Source organism: Citrus sinensis, chromosome 6 (genome assembly GCF_022201045.2).
Source record: "Citrus sinensis cultivar Valencia sweet orange chromosome 6, DVS_A1.0, whole genome shotgun sequence".
NCBI lineage: Eukaryota > Viridiplantae > Streptophyta > Magnoliopsida > Sapindales > Rutaceae > Citrus > Citrus sinensis.
Window position 1 is genome coordinate 13,545,674 of NC_068561.1, and position 10,984 is coordinate 13,556,657.

General features: G+C 33.9%; 1 non-coding gene across 1 annotated transcript; it reads right to left on the reverse strand.

Moving 5' to 3' along the window:
- Window positions 1–5,490: 5,490 nt before the first annotated feature.
- LOC112498724 (small nucleolar RNA R71) lies at window positions 5,491–5,594 on the reverse strand. Its single transcript, XR_003066142.1, has one exon. It is a non-coding gene; the product is annotated as a small nucleolar RNA R71 (small nucleolar RNA).
- Between the last annotated feature and the right edge of the window lie 5,390 nt (window positions 5,595–10,984).

The window sequence follows — 10,984 nt, forward strand, 5'->3', positions numbered from 1 at the left end:
AAAAAAATTAAAAAACTAAAAAAAAAATCAGACATTTTCTTTTTCTTTATTATGTTTTTATGTTTATTTTTCTTCTTTTTAATTTCTCCTCTATAAATATACATTTTCCAACTTGTGAGTCGAAGATGGCTGAATATGGAGTGTAGTTCCTCTAGAAACGCATCTTCTTTAAAAAAATAAAAAATATTTTCGTTTTCTATCATTTTACGTGTAACTTTCTAATTAGTTTTTATGCATCATTTTCACATTTCTGCATGCATATTTTCCTTTCATGTTTAGAATAGGTTGGGGGGTAGAATGTTGTTTAAAAAAAAAAAAATTTTTTTGTGATTTGTTTTAACATTGGATGACATGATTAATTTCAAATTTTAGTATTTGTATTATCTTTGGTCTTAAGTGATGTTACATTATGTTTGCTACTCTACATGTTGATGTCTGAGACAAATATGAGTTGCTTGAAGGAATGAACATGCCATAATAAGTACCAAGTGAGTTTTTGAGCCTATTATTTTTCTTGGAGAATAACTTTTTTGCCCACTCTTTATACAGCTTAGCAGTTTATTATTTTACACACGATCTCTAAATTGCTTTTGAGTTAACCCTTAAAAAAATTGTAAAATAAAAAAAAAAGAAAAAAATGTGTGTTGTTACATTGGGAGGCCCATCTAACTAGTAGATATGGATGATTATTTAGAGCCCTAAAAGACGATGGAAATGCCATCTTTGATCCGTTTGAGCCTTTCTAGCCATCCCTTTTAGTAAATATCCATAGTTAACCCTTTTGAGCCTTTAAAAAAAAAAAAACCTTTTCTTTGTCAACTTATATCTTGACCCACTCCGATTTGGAGTATTACCCGATGTCTTATAAGTTCCATCACCTATTTATGTTTGAGAAAAATGTAAATAATTATTTTGTTCAGTGAAGTTATGCCAAAAAAAAAAGAGAAAAAAAAATAAAAGTTGTTGTTTCAAAAGAATAAAAATAAAATAATAGGTGAAATCCACCTTGCAACTTAAAAAAAAAAAATCTCTGCATTTTTCTCAAACATACACTTTGTTTTCCTTATTTCCCTTCTTTGTTAACCATGTCCCTAGCCTACGTTACGTCCTAATAAAAGTCCTTCTTGATTTTAGGGAACTATAGTTTGAAGTAGAAGCTAGTTATATGGGCTAAAAAGATGTAGTGATGCATAATAATAAAAAAAAAAGATAAATAAAGTGGGTTGACTAGCATTTTTGTTTGACTTGAGTTCGTATTATTTATAAGCTGAGGGCATATTTATTTCATTTTGGTCAGAGCATGTGAGATCACTTCTTTATTATTTTCTCTCTCAATTACCATTCATTGGAGTGACTATTTTTATTGGTTTTAATTTCTTTGTGAGAGTGTCACTACTTCCAGTGAGATTTTGGGGTTTGACATGTCATTCTTGAAAGTAGTTATGACAAAGTCTACTGGACTGATTCATGTGGATGGTTGATGTGGGTGTGATGTTGCTTTAGACTGGAGATAATGCTTATACTTTTATTTGATTGCTATCATTAATCTGACGGAATAAATACGAGTGTTTCTATTTAAAAAAATATATATATTTTGAATTTGAATTTTGTTTTCGCTTTATTTGCTAGGGACTAGCAATAAGCTGGTTGGGGGGTGTGTTGAGTGTTAGAAAATGCATATTTATAAAGGAGAAAACCGTCATTTTACATTTCAAGTCTTACTAACAACCCTTACTTTTATGTATTTAACCTTCTTATGATTTAATTACATGTGTTTTATTTTAATTAAGTATTTTATGTATTTTAGGGGCATTATAGTCATTTCACAATAAAGGAGAGATTAGATGGCAAAACGGACATCACTTTTGAACTCAGGACGGTCGAAAACCTTAGGAGGAGCATAAAAGGAAAAATGGCACTATTCATATGTACGGTACTATTCACATGTACGGTACTAACTACGTTACTGTTCACAACACTGTTCACATAGACGGATCGATGACGTGGCATTGACCGATGATGTGGCATTAACTGATGAGGTGTCACGATCCTGTTGGGCTAAAATTCTTATGTACTGTTGATGGTGACGTGGCAGCATATCAGTGGATGAAAAATCTCGCGTACGGTACATGCATCACACAGGATTATTTTCAACCAAACCGTGTTACTGTTCATCCGCGTGGTCAAACCGTGGACTGTTGACTGTTGACTGATGACGTGGCGCAATCCTGAGCGTCCAAGCTGTTTTTAATCCGATGGCCATGATTTACTCCATGTATCTATAAAAAGGGGGCCTCCCCCCCCTAATTTGATATCTCTGAATCCATTTTTGGGATCCATTTTCTGTAATTCCTTCTCCATCTTGTATTTTCTTCGTATTTTAATAAATTCCCATTTTGCCCCTAGTTCAATTATGAGTGGCTAATTTTCTTTCAAGCTTGGGTTGAAGGTGAAGTCTCAACATGTGTCATGGGCTTTATTTGGTAAATTTATTTTCTCTTCCCCTCTAAATTTTATGGATGTTTTGACTTCTCGTCGACAAATAATAATAGTCTTGTCTAGATACCGCCTTGGTTACACCGGCTCTCTAGTATAAGGTTATTATTATTTGGCACGATAAGCCCTTATCACCATATTGATTAGAGCGTGGTTCATGAGGTGTGGATTCCCCCCTCATGATTTAATTGGCATTAATACGGATTATTTAGCCCATGATGCATGTTGATACGGATCCAGATACCCAAGTACGTCATTTCATTAGAATTCTCTTTAATTTATTCTCGCCATTTTAATTTAAGTTTTAGCGTATTCCAAATCATTTCTACCATAAATCCAATCACCCATTCATAAAATTAATTCTATACAATTAAAATCCACCTCCTCGTGGGATCGACACTCGTCACCATTGATCTATACCACAATAGATTCGTTCGCTTGCGAGTACATTAAAATTTACACAACATTATGTCAGTACAGAATTCAAACGTGAGTCTTGATAAATTATCAACAACGACATTTTCGGTACCTTTTTTATCTTTGATGATAAGGTCAACTTTTTGAAGTAACAAAATCGAATGGATTAATCTTGGTTTGACATTGCGTTTACTCATTAAATATCTCACAATAGCGTGGTCAATAAAAATAATAGATTTAGAGCTAAGCAAATATGAATGAAATTTGTTTAATGTAAATACTACAGCAAGTAATTCTTTTTCAGTTGTAGAATAATTCATTTGAGCACTATCAAAAATCTTACTCGTGTAATAAAGCACAAAGGGCTTGCCATCCCTTCTTTGTCCTAAAACAACACCAACAAAAAAATCACTTGCATTACACATTAACTCAAAAGGCAAAGACCAATAAAGATATTGCATAATAAGTACAGATGTTAAAAGACAAATTATTTTCTCAAAAGGTTTTTTGCAATCGTCAGTCAATTCAAATGATGCAACTTTTGATAAAAGATTACAAAGTGGTTTAGATATAGAACTGAAGTTTTTTATAAACCTCCTATAAAATCCTGCATGTCCTAAAAATGATTGCACATCTCTAACTATTTTTGGTCGTGGCAATTTAGATATGACTTCTATTTTTGCTTTGTTAACTTTAATCACTTTAATAGATACAACATGACCCCAAATAATTCTGAAAGTAACCATGTAGTGACATTTTTTCCAATTCAACACGAATTCTTTTTCAACACATTTTTTTAAAATTTTCTCAAAATTATCAAGGCAATCATCAAAAGAATTACCAAATACAGTCAAATCATCCATAAAGACCTCTAAACAATGTTTAACCATATCACATAAAATACTTAGCATACACCTTTAAAATGTTGCAGGAGCATTGCAAAGCCCAAATGGCATTCTTTTAAATGCAAATGTTCCAAAAAGCCATAAATATAGTCTTTTCTTGGTACTCAAGTGTTATAGGAATTTGACAATAATCTGAATATCCATCTAAAAAGCAGTAGCAAGGATGTCCAGCTACTCTTTCTAAGATTTGATCAAGAAATAGTAATGGAAAATGATCTTTTCTAGTGGCTTCATTTAACTTTCTATAATCAATGCACATGCACCAAATAGATACAATTCGTGTTAGAATTAATTCACCTTTTTCATTTTTAACAATAATGCTTTCAGATTTTTTAGGCACAACTTGTGTAGGACTTACCCATTTGCTATCAAAAATAGGATAGATAATTCCCACATCAAGCATTTTAAGGACTTTTGTTTTGACTACCTCTTTCATGTGCGGGTTTAATCTTCTTTGAGGTTGTTGACATGTTTTAGCATTTTCTTCTAAATTAATTATATGTGTGCAAATTGAAATACTAGCTATGCAATCCAAGAGGGGGATGAATTGGGTTTTTAAAAATTATGAAGTGCTTGAATAAAAATTAATACAAATATAAAATAAATTCAAAAATAATAACTAATAAATAAAGCAATCAAAATATAAAGAGAGAAGGGAAGAGATAATCAAACAAAGAGATTTTTACGTGGTTCAGCCAACCCTGCCTATGTCCACGCCTCCAATCTCGCCGGGCTTGAAGATTTCACTAATCATGCCTCCAAGGCTTCAAGAACTCTTACAATTGACTTCACAAATGTCAATCAACCTTTACAATAAAAGATTATCCCAAATTTCTTAACCCAAGTGTTTCCCACACTCACACTTTCTCAAATACAAGATTTTTCTCACACACAATCTATGCGTTTACAAATGTATACCCAAGGTGTGATTTAAATAATGAATGAACAAATTAAAGCTCAAGAAATATTGTATTTTTATAATATGCTCTTTTGTATTCGTTGGATTCACATTGATTTCGATCTAATGCAGTCTTTTTATAGTTGGAGCTGAAAACTAGTTATTATTAACTTTCTGCACAAAGTCGGATCACCGTTAATCCTTATCAGATTTAGGGGTGGCTTTACCGTAGTTTCTCCTTCTTCTTTATTTTTATTTATGTTGTTCCCATTTATTTATGTTCTTTGCATGCATGGTCGAATGTCATTATTACCTAATCTTGAGCTTATAGACCTTGAATTAAAAAAACCACTGCGCACACACAAACACATTAAAAATAAAATAGATTTGCAACAACAAGCACCACCACATGAGAGGCCATTTAAGGACTACTTTAGTCCCTTAGCTAATTTGAGCACATCATGCATAAGATACTCAAATGTAGCTGCTAGGAGTTTTGAACTAAAACCTAGTGTGGTAAATTGTCTCCCAACATTCTATGGCCTAGAAAATGAGGACCCATATAATCATTTGGATTATTTTCATGCTGTTTTTCAAACATTTAGATATGAGAATTTTTCAAATGATGATGTTAAACTTATACTATTCTCATTTTCTTTAAAGGATAGAGCTTGTTCATGGCTCAATACATTGTCTGCTAATAGCATTACATCATGGGAATAAATGGTAACAAAATTTTTGAATAAATATTTTCCAGTGCATAAAACCAATGTTATTCTCAGGGAAATTTCAGAGTTTACTCAGAGAGAAGACGTGCAGTTTTTTGAAACATGGGAGCGATTCAATGGGCTACTCTTGAAGTGTCCACATCATGGGTACGAGAAATGACACCAATGCCAATACTTTTTGGAGGGATTATTGCCGAATGTGCAAGAATGGCTAATGGCAACAAGTGGAGGAGAGCTACTGTCAAAAAGTACACAAGAGATTTGGGAATTCTTCCAGCGACAAGCGGATAATTCCCAACAACGGAGTCGGTCACTCAAGAATACAAAAAGATTTAAAGGAGTGAATGAGGTTCACATTGGCGAGTTAATTTCAGAAGTTAAAAAAGTCAAGGAGATGGTTGAAGGTCTCTCTCGACAAATAACATCGTTATCGACTGCTAAATCAACAGAGCCCCATGACCATGACTCATACTTAGATCAAGCCAATGCCATAGGTGTAATGAGAAAACCATCAAATTACAACCCATACTCCAACACATATAACCCTGGATAGAGAGACCACCCCAATTTTTCATGGTCTCAAAAAATGGACTAACAGCTCCAGCTCCACCAATGCAACAAATTCTTCAAATTCCTTAAGCCTCTCAGCCACCATTTAGACCATACAATCAGAACCAGAACTACTCTCAACCCAGACCATAGGAGGATTCATTCCAGAATCTCAAGAAATTACTTACTCCACGATTAAGCAGCAGAACTATACCATTGATGGACTACAAAATGAGATGAGAGCAGGCTTCAACTCACAAGCCCAATCAGTTTCAATCCTCGAAAAGATGGTGGGACAACTTGCTTCTTCAATTCAGACCTTCGCAATAACTGTTGAGAAAGGTAAATTTCCAAGTCAACCAGTGCCTAATCCTAAAGGAGTACATGAAGCAAGTATCAGTTCACCACGGCAGCATGGAGAGGTCAAAGTAGTCATGACCTTGCGAAAATGAAAAGAAGTCGACAACAAAGTGGAGATGCCAGTGACAAAAGAAAATCAAATTGTACCTGTGAATGTTGAGGACTCACCATCGGAAGAGAAAGAAGAAACCAACCTACGAGAATATATTCCCAAAACTCCATTTCCTCAGAGGTTAGCTAAAGGAAAGAAGGAAAAATCCACATGTGAGATTCTTGAAATCTTCAAACATGTAAGTGTTAACATCCTTTTACTTGATGCTATAAAATAAGTTACAACTTTGTACTAAAAAAAGAAACATTCATGTTCAAAATAAGGCATTTTTAACAAAAAACGTTAGTTCTATACTCCAACACAAAATTCCTCTAAAATACATAGACCCAGGCTCCCCTACTATCTCATGTAGTATAGAGAACCACACAATTGAGAATGCTTTGTTGGATTTAGGAGCTAGTATAAATCTGTTGCCTTATTCAGTATTTGTGAAACTTGGACTTGGAGAATTACACCCAACTCCAGTAGTATTACAGCTTGTAGATCGGTCCACGAAAATACCTCGTAGTATTGTGGAGGACGTGCTTATCCAGGTAGACACGTTTTATTTTTCTGTTAATTTCATTGTAATTGACACTCAACCAATACAAGATTCAAGGAAGCACATCTCCATTATTCTAAGCTGACCTTTCTTGGCAACTGCGGATGCTCACATTCAATGCAGGACTAGAAATATGCAGTTGTCCTTCATTAAAGATAAAAGGTGCATCCTTAGCAAGTAGATTGCATAAGGGTCTAGAAACTTTGCTAAAATCTTTAATGAAACGTCTATAAAAACCAGTATGCCCAATGAAAAATCTTACTTCTCTGACTGTTTTGGGTGGAGGAAAATTAGAAATGAGATCCACCTTGGCTTTGTTAACCTCAATACCTTTGCTCGAAATGATGTGACCGAGAACAATACATTGTTTTACCATAAAATAACATTTCTCTCAATTTAAGACTAAGTTTTTCTTGATACATCTCTGCAAAACTAGTGTTAGATGATGTAAACATTGATCAAATGAATCACCAAAGACAGCAAAGTCATCCATAAAGACTTCAAGGAATAGTTCAACCATATCAGAAAAAATGCTTAATATGCATCGTTGAAATATAGCAGGTGCATTACATAATCCAAATGGCATCCTCCTATATGCAAAAGTGCCAAAAGGGCAAGTGAAAGTGGTATTCTCTTGATCTTTTGGTGCTATGAAAATCTGATTATATCCTAAGTAGCCATCTAGAAAGCAATAAAATTCATGGCCTGCTAATCTATCAAGCATTTGATTGATAAATGGTACATGAAAATGGTCTTTACGTGTGACAGAATTCAACTTTCTATAATCAATGCATGCACGCCATCTTGTAGTCACTCTAGTGGATATCAATTCATTATCGGCATTCGTAACTACTGTGACTTTTGACTTTTTAGGGACAACTTGCACAAGACTGACCCATGAACTATCAGAAATGGGGTAAATAATACCTGCATCTAATAGCTTAAGGACTTTAGTTCTAACAACTTCTTTCATGTTAGGATTTAACTGACGTTGCATTTCCCTAATATGTTTAACATTTTCATCAAGGTGAATGTAATGCATACAGTTTACTGGGTTTATACCTTTTACGTCCGCTATGGTCCATCATAATGCTCCTTTGTGCTCTTTTAAAATATCCAACAACTTACCTTTTTGTTCGTCATTTAGGGATGATAAGATGATTACCGGCATAGTACTTTCGTGTCCCAAAAATACATATTCCTAAGTATTGGGTAATGGTTTAAACTCAAGTTTCGGTGGTGATTCTGATGATGGGATGAGTTTCTTCTCTGATGGTGCTAGTTGTTCAACTCTTGACTTCCATTTATTGGTATCCATGGATGGTGCTGAGTCAAGTAGGGCGTTGACCTCATCTACTGATCTGTCAATATCAAAATCCAAACCAAAGTGAGTTAAACATGTTTGTAAAGAGTCATCACTAAGGTTTAAAAGAAAAGTATCATCAACTAATGCTTCAATTAAATCCACATCAACAATTCCATTATCTCCATTATGAGGTTGTTTGGCAATATTAAAAATGTTCAGCTCCATAGTTTCCTTCAAAATTAGCCATATACATCACTTAACAGCACTTTAATCTCTTGCTATTAAGATCAATATCAATATCAAATATTGATATTGCTTTTACCCTTTACAGTTTTAGTTTTAATTCAATGCAATTATAGTGCAATAAAAAGAAAAATAAAGGATAAAAAACACCTTTAATCTTTTCCAAACCAATGGGTGATAAGCACTAATTTGAATTTTCTATTATTCGTCCTAAAGATCTCACGAAGGAGATTATGAATCATTCACGCAAGAATATTTCCTCAATAGATATCTAACTCAAAATTAGCCTTCAAATAATTGAATGCTTATTTAATTCCTATATTTTAACTTAATTATCCATTTAGTTCATGTCTTGTGGTTTTTGAAAAATTAAAACAATTGTTGACAACATCACTCATCATTCAGCCTCCAAACTGGAGCTTACCATTTGAGCTCATGTGTGAAGCATCTGATTATGCAGTAGGAGCAGTATTAGGACAAAGAGTTGATTGAATTCCCTATGTTATTTATTATGTTAGTATGACATTGAATGATGCACAGTTGAACTATTCAACTACTGAAAAAGAAATATTAGCAGTAGTATTTGCATTGGAAAAATTTTGATCTTATCTCATTGGTTGTAAAATAATTATATTCACAGATCATGATGCTCTTAAATATCTTCTTACAAAGAAAAATGCAAAAGCTAGACTAATTCGTTAGGTGTTACTTTTGCAGGAATTTGACTTGGAATTTAAAGATAACAAACGCACAGAAAATATTGTGGCAGACCATCTCTCTCGCCTCTATTTTGACACAATTACAGAGCCATTAACATTGAATGAATCATTTTCAGATGAACAATTAATGAGTGTGGAAGTATTACCTTGGTATGATGATATAGTTAATTATATTGTTATAGGTCAAATTCCAAAGCATTGGACCAAGCAATGCAAGGCCAAATTTTTTGCGGAAATAAAGAATTTCTTTTGGGATGACCCTATTTGTTCAAGTATTGTTCAGATCAAATTGTTAGACGATGTGTCCCAAAAAGAGAAATTCGGAATATTCTTTCATTCTGCCATAATAAGCTTGTGGAGACCATTTCAGTGCTAAGAAAACAGCTACTAAAGTTTTACAATGTGGTTTTTATTGGCCAACTATATTTCGAGACGCTTACACTTTCTGTTCTTCATGTGATAGGAGTTAACGAATGGGGAACATTACACAAAGGAACATGATGCCATTAAATCCAATTTTAGTGGTTGAGATTTTTTATGTATAGGGTATCGACTTCATGGGACCCTTTCCCCCTTCTTTTGGCCATCAATACATATTGGTTGCTGTTGACTATGTATCAAAATGGGTAGAAGCAATTCTATGTAGAACCAATGATCACAATGTGGTGATAGGATTTTTGAAAAGCAACATTGTTTTATGCTTTGGATTCCCTCGAGCAATAATCAGTGATGGTGGTGCCCACTTTTATAACAAAGTATTCAAAGTTCTTTGTCAAAGTATTCAATCACTCACAAAGTGGCGACCCCATATCATTTGCAAACTAGTGGCCAAGTTGAGATCTGCAATCGAGAAATAAAGCACATATTAAAAAAGACAATGAGGCCAGACATAAAAGATTGGTCATTAAGACTTGATGATGCATTATGGGCATATAGAACGGCTTTCAAGACCCCAATTGGGATGTCACCCTACAGGTTATTATATGGAAAAGCTTGCCACCTACATGTGGAACTCGAGCGTCGTGCATATTGGGCCATCAAGAAATTCAACTTTGACATGCAGCAAGCTAGCTCAAAAAGAAGATTACAACTGACAGAACTTGAAGAAATTCGTAATGATGCATACGAAAATGCCAAAATTTACAAGCAACGAATGAAAGTCTTCCATGACAAGCAAATTATGAGAAAATCTTTCACTCCAGGTCAGAAAATACTTTTATTCAATTCTCGTTTGCACCTATTCTCAGGTAAGTTACGCTCTCGTTGGTCTGACCCCTTTATTGTTCATACTGTTTTTCCACATGGGGCAATTGAAATTAAGGACTCAAAGAACGGTGTCACGTTTAAAGTTAATGGTCAAAGATTAAAGTCATATCTAGAGTACCAACCACATGGAGAGGACACCGAAATAAATTTGAATGACCCACCACATTTAAATTGAGTTTTTTCTTTCTTTTCGGTGATTTGATTTTTTTTCTTTCTTTTTATTATTATTTTGCTAATTAAAATTATTTTTGCATAAGTGTGTTTGTTTAACCATTAAGTTTTCTCTTATCATTGTTAATCATGAGTGTCATAGCTAAGCAGTTCCTCCTGGACATTCTTAAACCACTTCAACGTGTAAAATCTCATCTCAAAAAGCAGATTCGATTTTGCAAAACACATCGTATTTGGGCTCTGCAATCACCAGAGTTAGTATCCTATGTTGAA